Source organism: Numida meleagris, chromosome 10 (genome assembly GCF_002078875.1).
Source record: "Numida meleagris isolate 19003 breed g44 Domestic line chromosome 10, NumMel1.0, whole genome shotgun sequence".
NCBI classification, from domain to species: Eukaryota; Metazoa; Chordata; class Aves; order Galliformes; family Numididae; genus Numida; species Numida meleagris.
The window spans coordinates 3,908,069-3,921,532 of NC_034418.1; the positions used below are offsets into that span (position 1 = coordinate 3,908,069).

The 13,464-nt window shown below is 42.7% G+C and overlaps 1 long non-coding RNA gene across 1 annotated transcript in view; it reads right to left on the reverse strand.

Moving 5' to 3' along the window:
• Positions 1-13,464, reverse strand: part of LOC110404341 — a 114,021-nt gene that overhangs the window by 13,317 nt on the left and 87,240 nt on the right. Inside the window, exons 6-7 of the long non-coding RNA XR_002442163.1 lie at positions 1,577-1,757; positions 446-543 (exon numbers count right to left, since the gene is read on the reverse strand). This is a non-coding gene — a long non-coding RNA (uncharacterized LOC110404341). The remainder of the gene's footprint in view (positions 1-445; positions 544-1,576; positions 1,758-13,464) is intronic.

Genomic DNA, 13,464 nt, shown 5'->3' on the forward strand with positions numbered 1-13,464 from the left:
AGGTCTTTTAATCCTGGGGAAATTACGTTACAGAACTGTTGTGAACATGAGGAACCAATTGTCATAAAGGAAGATTTTGTCCACAAGGAACAACCTACACATTCAAAATGTGCTGTTATATATATACAGCACTTTTCCTGAACTGATCAGCTCAATACAGTATAGATTTTCACGGTTTTGTTCCTGTGTCTTGCCAAAAGAGATGTTATTTATGGAGAAAATTCTACTCCCCTACGGTACAGCACATGCACTGTGCTGTATTGTACCTTATGCCCATTGATTTTTTTCTGAAGTCACAGTGGAAGCGAAGCACATTGATGCAAATCAGATCAGCATTTGGACAATCGTTATCGCACAGGGTCTTAAGTGAAATTATACATCACATGGCTTGCGTTTATTAAAATTGGCCAGCAGCCACATCGACAGCATTTTGAGCCCCACATACCTGAAGTCAGATAGGGTCAGGTCTGGCCAGCACTGGAACGTCCCCAAAGAAAACCAGGAGGCAGGTGGAGGTATTATTCAGGAATTAAGGTTTTAAACCTGCAGCGAAAAGTATTCATGAAGAGACAGGATAGCAATAGGTGTTTATCACAAGGCAGTGAAATATATGTGCTGGTGCTGACTAAACACCGCCTAGCCAGTCTGACCAAAAAAAAGAGCCAACGCTGATGCTAGTCCTTGCCCTACTGGACTATGCCGAAGCACAGCTGCCTCACACACACCATCCCTGCTGCCCCAGCATTACCAGCACATGCTGAAGTGAGATCTTCCTGAGTTCTCAGAGAACAATGTCCATGAACCTGGGTCTTCTTCCACAGAGGCACCTTTGCAATGATCTGTGTCCCTGTGCACAAGGTGGTATGGTTTCCAGGAGCTCATCTGTGTCCTGACCGAATTCTACCCCCTGAAAAGGTCTGTGGCTATTTCTAAATCCTTCTACATAACCTGGCTTGGAGGTAATGATCTTCCCAGGGGTGTTATATAAGTGAACAGTTTAACAAAATAAGCAAGGGTAATGGCCAAAAAACCCCTCTCTTGTAGGAAAAAAAATAATTACCACAGACAGTACAGGCTTCTGTCTAGTAGGAAATCCCTTTTCTTCCCTGCATTTTTCCCACCATTTCAGGCAGTGCTGCAGCACAATCAAGTGGTACCTACTGACATTTTTATTTTGGGTAAAAGCCCATGAAAATATTAAAGCATGAACAAGTCATCAAGTCAGTTTATGAATCAATATACAGATTTCCTCCATGCCCATAGCTGATTTCCATAACCATGAGCGTGCTGAAATCCTGTCTAGATGCCAAATCAATTTTTCTTATATATGAACATCACAGCTACTTGAGAAAGGGAATCTGTGCCAAAAACCTCACGCTCTTAACTAATTATTTCTGTGACTCCCCTCTTGCAAAGCACAATGACTGCCACATAAATACACACGGCGCTTATTAGGAACAGGCACACTTCCCACAGGTTCAGATGGAGTGCAGCACCATCCCTGACAAGCTCGTCTGCCCAAACTGTGCAGCCAGCCCTTGCTGCAAGGAATAGTTCTGCTTTTCCCAGGACTTACTTGCTCTGAAGTCCTCGAGCTCTCCTCGTCTCACGCAGCACAGTAAGGTAGGTACGGGTGAATTCATCACGGTGTCCTGCTCTCACCCAGTCCGGAGCCGCTGTCAGTAGCAGTGACGTGAGAACAATGTTTCATGTAAATAATTTCCAAGTGGAGGTACTTGTTATTAATGCAGACAGTTCTGAAAGTAAAAGCAAACAGCGTTTGGCAGCAAGAACTATTAATGAGAGCATCATTAGGGAATTCACTCTGCAAACCACAAGGCGATTTGCAGGGTATTTCCTCACCAGGCGTCTCTGAGCAGATGTTGGACAAGCACCACTGAAGCAGAGCAGGCGAAAAATGGGGTTAAAATACTGAGCTAATGCAGATGACAAAGGAGAGGGAGACAAGAGGCTGTCAGGACAGTGGGGCCAGCTGTGGAGTGGTATTGGCAGAATGAAAGTATTCTGGTGCAACCAACCACAGCAAAGTTGGGATGGCAGTGGGGGTGGGCGACAGTTGGGTGCTGGGTCCAGCCTGGGGCCACTGTCAGGCTCTATGGGCTTCAGGCATCATCGAGCCTCCACCTGTGTGAGTGCCTCTGCACGTGTGTGTGCTTCTGCATATGTGCCAGGCACAAGGAGCAGCACCAGCAGCACCTAGGTGGGCTCTTCAAGGCCACCCCTGCATCAGTAACTGTTGTTTTCTGTAGCACGATGTCAGTGATGGACTAATGGCTTTTGTGGGGTGCTCTAGATACTTCTGCCTTGATATTTTCTCATATTTTGACAGTTTCAGCCATTTGAAAAAAAAAAAATTATAAACAGAGAATGTTAAATATTATAATCGATAATATAATAAATGAAAACTATAACAGAGAAATAATAAACACTGCTATTTTACAAATTGCCCAAAGCCCTAAAACGACAGAGGTAAAAGGCCTGGGAGTGCAGAAGCAAAGCTCATCTCGGCAGGCATACAGCTAGCTAAATGGCTCCATCTGTAGCAGGAGGTTTTTGAATGGAAAAGGGATTCTGCTCAAAAAATAATGTTCCTCTCTTCCAAAGCATCTTCTGTTGTTGAAAAACAGCACAGTGTTTCCACCCGTGCATGTGACAGAAAGGGAAAGGCTCGGTGCCTGAGACAGCACCACAGCTCAAGCATTCTACCTCCATCCCCTAGTTTACGTACAGAGCCCATGAACTCTAGCACTGCAAATAGCTTTGCCTTTCTAGCAGCAGAGCCAGGTACAACAGGCAAACTGTCATCAGAACTGCTACCCAAACAAGCAGGAGGAGTAAGGGAGCTATTACAGAGTGCTTAAGCTCCCACAGTGTATTTTCAGTCACTTCCACTGTGTGTGCTGCCTTCGCTCTGCAGCGAGCAAGGACACTGTTGTGCTCTCATGGAACAACGCCCTGTCATCGAGCCGGGGCCCTGGATGAAATGTGTGCTTATTAATCCTGTCCCCATAATTACAGCCCACAGGAGAAAAGAGCGGTGCCCACCCCAGTGGAACCGCCACACTCATAAGGAGACAGAACAAATGAGTGGAACAGCAGACCATACAAGTATTTCTAATTCAGCTAAGCTGTAAGGTTTTTTTTTTTCCCCAGTAGAACCCATTGGGTTTCACCAGCAACGAAGACACAGTATAAATCCACTATCTGGTCGATAAGGTTGGAATTCTAAGAATCACAGGTGAAGGCAGTGTTTTCATTAAAAATAAAGTGAATTAGTCTTTACTGCATTAGCAAAACCAGATTTTACTTCAGCAAAAGGACAAGTGTTCAGCCCGAGCTTGGCTGATATGGTCCCAGCTCCAGCGTAGGAGTGAAATGGTGCTGGAACCCAGGGCCATTGGTTGCCTTTCATTAAGACCTGCCTCTCCCTCACACAAGATGAACAGCCCACTCATTTTTGGCTGAGGACAGAAGGCACTGCCTTGATATAAAACAATTTCCTCCAGCCTTTAAATAGAGAAAAAAAATGGAAAAGGAAAAAGAAAAGGAAAAGGAAAAGGAAACGGAAAAGGAAAAGGAAAAGGAAAAGGAAAAGGAAAAGGAAAAGGAAAAGGAAAAGGAAAAGGAAAAGGAAAGGGAAAGAAATAAAGAAAAAGAAAAAAAGAAAAAGATTAAAAAAAAAGGAGAAGAGAAAAAAAAGAAAAAAAGGAGAAAAGAAAAAAAAAGAAAAGAAAAGAAAAAGAAAAAAAGGGGAGGATGCAGGGATAGGACAATGCTACAGAGAGAGGTGACACCACAGGGGGAGGGAGGCAGTCATGTTCCTGAAGGAGAACCACCACCCGAAGAGAAACCAACAACCAACCTCCAGTTTCTTAAGGTGTCTATAGCAAAGAGCAAAAGGAATCTTTCCCAACACCTGCGTGATCACTGGGTGCAGGTAACTGAGCTACAGCAGGGGCGGTGGGGTGTGGGAGCACACCAGGGGCTGCGGCTCTGGAGGCTTCACTCTGCAGGAATTGATACCAGATGACTCAGCCATACAAATCTGATACAGATCCCACCACGGACATGTGACTACTTCCAGCAAATTAGATACAGCACATGGTGCACAGCCTGTGCCAGCTTCGGGCAGGATGTTGAAAGACAGACAATGAGGATGAATAGTCTTAAAGACAGAGCAGAGCAGTCAGCCACCACCTAGTCAATCAGCGATCTCTGCAGACTTAACCCGTGCAAAATGGCGAGCCAGCTTAGAGTTGCAGCATTAGGATACACCGGGCCAGAGCTCTGCATCGCAGGGCCATGACATTTTCCCTCTGGTAGCTGGAAACTCAAAGCCAGAAGAGTCAGTGCCGCACCCCAAGACAGCAGATGATGTAGAAAAGTTTGACCTTCTCATGGTGTAGAAAACAGTTACAAAACTCACGCTACCCTGCTTGCTCCACCTCTGGGACTCTTGACTTCCAAAATGCTGAAGAAAACCAAAACAATTGGGAAAAAAAAACAACAACCCAGCAAACAGACCCCAAAGCCAAACCTTCTGGCTGGTTCGTTCCAGGCTATTTTTCATCCCACTTATCACTGCCACCAACGTTTTGCTTAGTCTTGAAGAAAACGTTGTCATTCCACAGTCAGATGTTTTTACATTTACATCCATCATCGCCTGATATATCCTGACCTTAGTTAAATCTTATGTTTTCTAAATTGTACTTTTATGTTGAGCAAGCCCTGAGGCTATGCTGTTAAAAGTTTACATTGAAAAATCATTTATAATTGGTTTGTTTGAGTTATGCCTGTTGCAAAGCCATCAGAAAGGGCAGTATTAATTAGCAGTGGCTTACATATAGTCTAGACAATAAAAAAGTAAATCATTTTATCTTTTTAAAAAGCTTTTAGTATTTTACCAGTTACGACAAATGATGTTGATATAAATTACATTAAAGGAAAAAAAATCACAGAATGGTTTACAACAAATCTGCCTCATCTTATTAATTTATTTTTGCTTGAAATATTTTCATGATAAACACACATTGCTCAAATAAAAATATGTTTATTATGAAATTGAGACAGCCAACAAAAAATAATCTTAATTAATTCCATTTGCTGCGCTTGGTTAGAGAATGAAACAATAAATTTCAGTTTATTGCATCACGTCCCGTGTTTCACTATGAAAGATTTGTTTCCATTTCAGGTAAGTAATGATGACAATTACGCAGAATATTTAAATACTGCACACACCAAAAATCTTTCCCAAAACCTTGCAAACCCTTAGCTGCACGCGCTGCCTCGGCCAACCTGAAGGGGCAGTTCATCTGGTAGTGATGCTGCAGGATGCAGTCCTTTCCAAACATCCTCCCTAAGCATCTGACACAACTTTGCTAAGTCTTATTAAGCATGTATTAACTGATCATTGGAGCTGATTTTATTTATTAACAACGTCACTGCACAGAAGCATCGGAGTTTTGGATCACGACACTTTACAACAGACGATGTTACTTCAGTTCATAATTGGTGGTGACAAAGCCACAAAACAGTAATAGCGTCTGGTTAATGCCAAGAAAAATATAATAGCAGTCAAAGAATTTATCTTACATCTACTTTCATTTGGAAACAGATTGCTTTGTCATCCTTGAGGAGACTGACAATAGATCACAATTTCTATATCAGTTTGGATCATAACTTTCTTTCCAACCAGGACCACATATGTTGCAGTTTATCCTTCTGTCACCTGATACCACTAGGGTCAGCCTGGCGGGGGGCGAGGAGGAAGGGCTGACAATACAGAAATGACTGCAAGCAAAAGGCATTCTTCAGGGCTGATTCGGATCTCAGAGCAACCAAAGATCAGCATGTATTTAAACAGATAGGGTTACTTTAAATAAATGTACAGTAGCAAAAATTCCAGGAAACCCTAAGGCAAACTAGAAAATAATCTGCTCAGTTTCCTTGTAGATCTTTCCTATTTTTTACTGGAAGAGAAGAAGTATTGTTTCCCAACACACAGAAGAGCTGAAATGAGGGCAGGAGGGAGGATGACATACCCCAGGTCTTCGCCCTGCCCAAAGACAACCACGAGCTCAAGAGAAATTCCCTTCTTTCATCTCTCCCATTTTTCACTGACAAATGCAACAAACTGCAGGCAAACAAGGACCAGAAATACAAAGGTCCATCCTTGAGCTGTTTCTTGATCCCTTTCTTATTCTCACCTACCATCTTCTGTTCTTCTTTTACAGCCCTATCCTTTCCCAACAGCTGCAGGCACACATTTTTGAAATAAATGAAGCTGATTGAGATCTTGCTGACACAGGCAAAATACAGATTCATGTCGCAGAAGCCAGAGGAACTGTATCAGTATCAAACTGGTGTGAGCAAAAGTAGAATCAGGCCCAGTGGTATAAAGCTATGGAAACATATACATCCCAGCCTCCTCTTATTCACAGCAGTTGAACGTTAATGAGGTGCCACTGGCTTTGGTGGAACTGTGCATGACACAGAAGCAATAGGCAATGCCAAGGGTACATGTGTTGTTTGGCACGGCCTCTGTGCTGCCCGGGAACACCACTCCCTGCCCGCATGGTCCAGACCCTCTCCTCTGCTCCACCATGGCTGCTCCTCCCCACATGCCGGGCACGGAGCTCCCGCTTGGCTTAAGGGCAGCACTGGGGTTCCTTCCATCTTTCCGTCCTTTCAACCTTCTGTCCTTCCATCCATCCCCCCTTCCATGCTTCCATCTTTCCAACCTTCCATCCCCACACTCGCTCATGCTTCCCCACTCAGTACATTTTCCCATGACTCACCGTCTTGAGTGCCAATTTGTGCCCAGCCCCGCTGCCAGGTTAAAGAGCAATCACCACGGGCAGAGGGAGAGAAATATTTTACAGATTTGTAATTCATTACAGCACTGGACATGTTCCAATGTGAGTCTACTGGAGGGTAGGAAAGAAGGGAGACATGTTCAGACTGTGGTCTAAAGCAGCACACCTGTAGAATTTGGGAGCATTTCTACTCATTAAAACTCTTTTCTGGGTTTCTGGCCTGTGCCAAGAGACTCAAACACATAAATCCAGAGTAATACCCCCTCTCCTGCATGATTCAGCTTTGTGTCACTTCAAGTTTGAACTGTAGGTTTTAAGAGGGTCATTTCAACCATGCCCTATTAGACAAACACTCATGAAACAAAAAAATTCCAGCATACTGCAAACAAAAAACTACCTTAGATCTTCTCGGGCATGGTTCTTTGGTGCCTTATTCTTAAAGGACTTCTATGCATGTGAAGAAAAACACTTCAAGGATCCTTCTATTACAATTATAGTCACACATTTACCTGGTCAGAGAAAAGAGTTCTTGACTTTTCTCTTTTAGAAAACTTGTAAAATATCATTTACAAGACTTCAGAGTCTTTGGCCAAGATCCAGAAAGCAGTTATGTATCTTTGTATTAATCAGAAACCAAAAGTTTAAGCAGAATTCAGTAAAATTGTGTCCTGTAAAAGAACTGATGACCATCTAGTAGGATCTGACAGGCACGGCATCAGCCTCCAGCTGCCAGCCTCAGTCTTCTACAACTCTACGTTAACAGTTAATAAAAGTCTTGATTATATAAATAATTTTTTTCCTGTTTTTAAAATTCACAAAAAGCTTTAAATTCGAGAAGAGGTAACACATGCATGATACATTCACAAAATGTTGATTCAAAATTATCGCATATATTAATTTTCCTTCTAATACTTTATCTGCTGCGATCAAACTACCCCTCCAGTCCTACCAGGCGGTTTCCAATGGGATATGTTTTTCAATTTGTTCACAGTTATCCAGTGAACTGTAGGACTTAGCACCAATAATTATACTCAGCAGCGAATGTGTTTTCAGAATAATAGCCAAGTTTGTATCCTAAAAGATAGAAAGGTTGAGGCTAAAGGAAGGGAAAAGAAAAGCTTGAATTGAAAAGTAGATTCTCTTGCCTTGCCCAGGCTGTAGCAAAATGCACAGAGAATGGAAATAAGTCTCCCAGGAATATGTCAAACCAAGCAACATAAATGCAGTCTGAATGCTCAAAGAGTCAGCGGCAGTGCTGCTAACCTCAAATAGTCACAAGTCAGAAATGATGCCCTAGAAAACCAGGAGATGTTAAAGCTCAATAAATGGACGGGCTCATTTCATTTGTTTGTGAAGTTTATATTTGAAATTCATGTCTATAACCTTTTTTCTATCCCTACTGAAGCCCCAAAACTTGAAGCAATAGCTAAGCTTCTCATACAACTCCAGGAACTGGAGAGTTCAGAGAAAACATCAAATGCCGAGAGCCTGAATTAGCAAACTGGACACATGTGGGAGACAAAACCAAAAAGGACATGAGACCCATGCCAGCACTGCTGGAGGAGCCCGCAGCCCTACAGGAAGAACACAGCAGGATGGATCGCCAGCCCAGAGCCGGCTGCATGCACTCCTCCTCCTGTCCCACAAAACCTGGGCAAGTTTCTCTGTGTAATCACAGGCCAGTAACTACATTCCGCTTGGAGGAGGTCATTTCTGAAGAGACATGTCCCGCCTGTAACTTTACCTGTGGTGAATTGTGTTGGTTGCCTTACCAACACCACCAGCCCTACAACAGCAAAGAAACAAGCTTTGTGCAATAAAACCTGCAGAGCAGCCAGAACGTTAGGATTAGCAGTCCTGGTCTTTCTGCCTTTCATTTAAAACCAGAAGTGATTTTTTTTTTACTGAATGTCAGTCGATGTATTCCTTTTGACCAAGTTTCAGGAACCAGCACTGTTTATTAGAGCTCCTTCCCTGAAGGCAGCTGAGAAGCCAAAGAAGCTTGCTTCAGAAAGCCAGCTTCTGCAGAGAGCTGTGTCGGACAGCAAAAAACAAGGAGCCACTGGGACAAACTTTTTTTCTACGCTGATGCAGCATCATTGAATCCACAGGGGTCACAGTGCTGCAGTGAGTAAACTTTGCCTCTGAGTTAGAAAATCACAGCAGTGGCTATGGGCCTGTAGACCTCCCTAAACCTCTTTGAACAGCAGACCTTGTTTTTACCGAGTGAGGAAATGTTGGTTGGGATACCAGAGCTATTCCCTTTCTTTCCAAAAGGGCTTCAGGGATCTCCAAGTTCCAGCATATCAGTACAAGTGCACAGAAGAGAGCCCACTGGGAAAATCAGAAGACTTGAACATAGAAAGGAAAGTTAACAGGGGCAAATGCACCACAATGCTTGCGGACCTATCTCAACACAAATTATATTCTGATAGCTTTATTAGTTTATTAGCAATTTAATTAAGAAGAAGAGAGCAAACCATCATCCTACACCACACTTCATGTAACAAAGCATAAATAAGCAAACCTAAACAAGCAAATACAGAGATAAAATCAAAGCTCACACATTAAAGCATGTTTGCCACTTAGGAGACCCCTTTCTAAAGACTGTTTTCCATGGCAAGGCAGAGTTTCACTCCTGTTATGGGTAGGCATCCTTTACACCCAGCCTCAAATGAATTAAGAACTGAAGCCCTGAGTGCAGCCTCTGCTCTTGAGGCTCTCCAGTAAGATAATGCCCTTAACTTTAAGCCTCCGCATGGGCAGTGCAGCCAAGATTGAGAGTTTCTCACGTTAGCTTTGGACGGCAGCTCCCTGCAGCCTTCCATTGGAATGCCTTGGCATGAAAAAGCCTGGAGCACTTCATGACATCTCAGTCAATCTTCCCTGTTGCCCAACCCATAAGGTACACCAGCAGGTCTCTTAGTAGCTCCCTTAGCAACAAACAATAGATAAATAGCCAATTAGCAATGAAGAACGGATCAAATTTTATTTTCTTCTTTAGGAGCCAATGTAAATGGCTCACTGGCCAGTAATTGTGCATTAACCAGCACCCTTCTAAGTTGGGAATTCCACAGACCATGTAACCACAAGTATAAATACGTTCCTACCACGCTAAAAATAAGCTTTGTTTTCAATTAGTCAGTTTATAAAAGTATGACTTAAAAAAAAAGGCCCATGATATATTTCTTCCTTGTTTTTTTTAGTACATAAGAGCTCAAATTTAGATTGCAAAACAATCAGCCTGACCTTTTTCCAGGGCTTTAAACCCTTGACAGTTTCCATGGCACTTGGAGGGAGCTCAGTGCTTTTGAAAACTGGAACAGCCCTTTGAAACGTTAGGAACCTAACTTCCAGGTTCCGATTCTGGCAATTCTGGACTAGTAAGTTTCAGAAAATCGTAGTTTTCCCTAGTTAAGTATGGACAATTACAGGCAAACCTTACTGGAGTTAGATACATAGCCAAAAGTTTGAAATGCTTTATGTCAGTTATACTTCAACAAACTGTACAGGCAAGAAGCATCAGCTATCAGGAGGGGTTTTAAAAAACACACATCACCTGTTTTTCTGTCTCTCCAAATGGAATTCTGAAATGTCATCAGTTTAAGGGTTCAGATGAGAAGATATCTTTATCCACTAAGGGAAAAAAAAAAATCCATTTCCCATGCATTAGATTCATGCGAAACTCTAATGTTAGGGGATATGTCCATTCTGCTCACTGCAATAAATTGTACCCTGACAAACCTCGTGATGGGATTGGAAGTGGGATGAGCACCACAGCATCTCATAAGACAGTCTGGCTCCTCAGAGCTCTTCCTGCAGATAAGATGTAATTCGCGCTCCCCTCGGGCACCAAACGCAATGTACCAGTGCAATAATCTTCTGAGTATCCCAACATTTACAAATAATTGTAAAGATCTGCTAATGTGGTTTAGTTCAGCAACTCTACACAGTGCTGAGTGCTAACTGAAATGACAGCTAAGAGGGTATTAAACAGCCTTAAGGATGTCTTGAAGGAGAAGGCTTGTGAAGCAGTTATTCTAAGGAAGGAGTACTGAGAAGCATGTTGAACATTTAATAATTGTGGCCTCTCCAGTCCCAAGCCAATGTTTGGGGTTTTTGCAAAATTCCCTAGTCAATGGTACAGAACCTAAGTGATGTTACGGAGCAGACCTAAATGTGTTGTTTGTTTGCTTACATTTAAATTAGGTGTTTTTAAACTGGTATTTTGGTTGAATAATGAAAGTGACAGTGAAACTGGTGCGTATAAATCTAAGTGACTTTTTGTATTTTCTCACCAACACCTTCTGGACACTTCTACAGATACAAACATGACTGAATAGCTCTTCTGAAGGACGGTGTTAATAACAGAGAAATACGTTACACTTCCACACTGTTTACCCCTATTCCTCCCATCCTCCGCAGATGACACATATTCTCCCTTGCAGCCACAAAATTATTGAACTTAAGAGATGAAAGAAGACAAGGTAGAGGTACACTTCAGACCCTTCCATGTACTTAATTGTAGGGTAGAGTAAGAACAAGGCAACATTTTGTTAGCACTAATAAAAATATACTTTCCAATAGACTGGGCAAGCAGAGGTTCTTGAGTTCCCAGCTACCCTTCCCCAGATCTGCCTGCTGGCTCTCAGCAGGCACATACAAAGCAGGTGGCACTGACCTTTGTCAACAGGTTATACAGACACTTAGAGGGGTTAAGGAGACTTACAGGACAAATTAAGGAGTCTCAATTGATAGAAGTTAGTTATTAGAATAGCAATTATTTCAGGTAAAGACTGTTCTCATGAATAGAATGGCAGGTGACCAAGAAGCTCAAAGGTTTGCAGCATGGCAGGAAACCAGAGCAAAATCCAGCTGTATTGATTCAGATGCCCCCTGTGTTAATTCCACTGAAATTAATGACGCAAAGTGATCAAGGGAATACAATTTTTGGTGTCAGTTAAGACGATGCTTTGCCTCCTCTCTCTCCTGTCAGAGGCAGGGTGTTCCGCGAGGGATTTCCACCTCTCCCACCACGGTGAGCTGCACAGCTGGAAGAAGCTATTAGTTGCCAGTTCCTGCCAGCAAAGCACTCAGGAAGGCACTGACCGTTCCAGAGCTGGTGCCCACAGCTGCACCAGGAAGGCTGAAAGTCCCTGCCAAGCCTCAAAAGGTACTCACAGTCATGCCCAAGCCCTCTGTGGAGCCGTGACCAGCTATGGCAATGCTCCTGAGATGTCTTAGCAGTGAAGGACATCTAAAGCTTCGTGGCATTTTGCTTTTGATTAGGAGTTAGAGCAATAAGTAATTATTAAATTTCTGTTTTGCTGCAGATTTCTTTCAGCTCACTGCTGAGTCTGCATCTGCCTCAACTATGCCATTCATACAACTGTGATACCATTAATTCAATCCTGTCCATGGGCATGGCAAGAGTGAATCTACAAAAACACTCCAACAGAATAAGGGGATATTTAATTACTGAGAGAGATGGTAAGTTTCTGAACTGCTTAAAAGAAACCAAGGAAGAGCAAGATTTTCAAGTTCTTTTCTAATTATGACTGAGTCTAAGTTTACCCTCCATAAAAATGTCAGTTTATATCCCTGCATTAAATTTTTCAGACTTTTTCATACACGGCATACTTCTGAGAAAAACGCATGCCTGCAACAACAAATGAGAGTCAATGAAAAGAGAGTCACCCACATTTTATTCTTCTGGAAGTGGAAAATCTAAGCACATAAATCAAAGTGACCCTAAAGCAGTGACCAGCATGCCCTGAGCAGATCAACAGTGGTTTCATTGACCTCCAGACTCATACAGGGTCATATTTTCACACAGATGAACTGGTCTTGAACTGCTTTGCCATTGCATTGTGCACAAAGAAACCTCAGCTGAAATGTGTCTCTGCTTTCTGTTAGGGTAACCTGGATTGCTTCCCAAAATGAAAAATCAAGCCCACATTCAATTTTAAAAAGTGTTTCTCTGTTCTGCTATTTTTCATGGCCTCTTTCTTCTAGCTGTGATTTTAAAAAAGTTTTGCATGAATTTCTATTGGATACACACATCAAGCAAACAAAACCACTCTGAGCTTGTTAGTAAGGCGTATTCACTGTTTTTCCATGGCATTTTTTTTGCACTTGTGAGACTCAAACTATTCAGTAAGTGCATAAACTCTGGGCAGCTCATTTGAAACCTGTAGGCTTTCCTCCTAACAGAAATACACTTCTCTGTCTCTTACATCACAGAAGTATTTCACAAATGTTAACATGATTAACCTTGCAGTTTTCCTGCCTGGTAGGAGGGAGCTGTGAGGCACTGACTATAAACAAGAGGTTCAGCCCTCTTGCTGAAGGATGTCACAAAGCTTACATGCCATTAGTTTTCTAAATATACTTGTATAATGTTCAACCAGTGTGTAAGCTGTGTTTGTCTCCCGGCATCAGATGGCATCCAAGCCTCTAGCTGGCTCTCAGCACAGGGATGAATTTCGCCAAAAACAGAGCATACTACGGCCATGCAGAACATCTGTGGCACAGGCAGCAGCAGAATCCAAAACAGCTCACTCCCAGTTTTATGCTTTAACCACAAACTCAGCCTCATCGTTATGCTGGAGTGTCTCTCCACTCACTT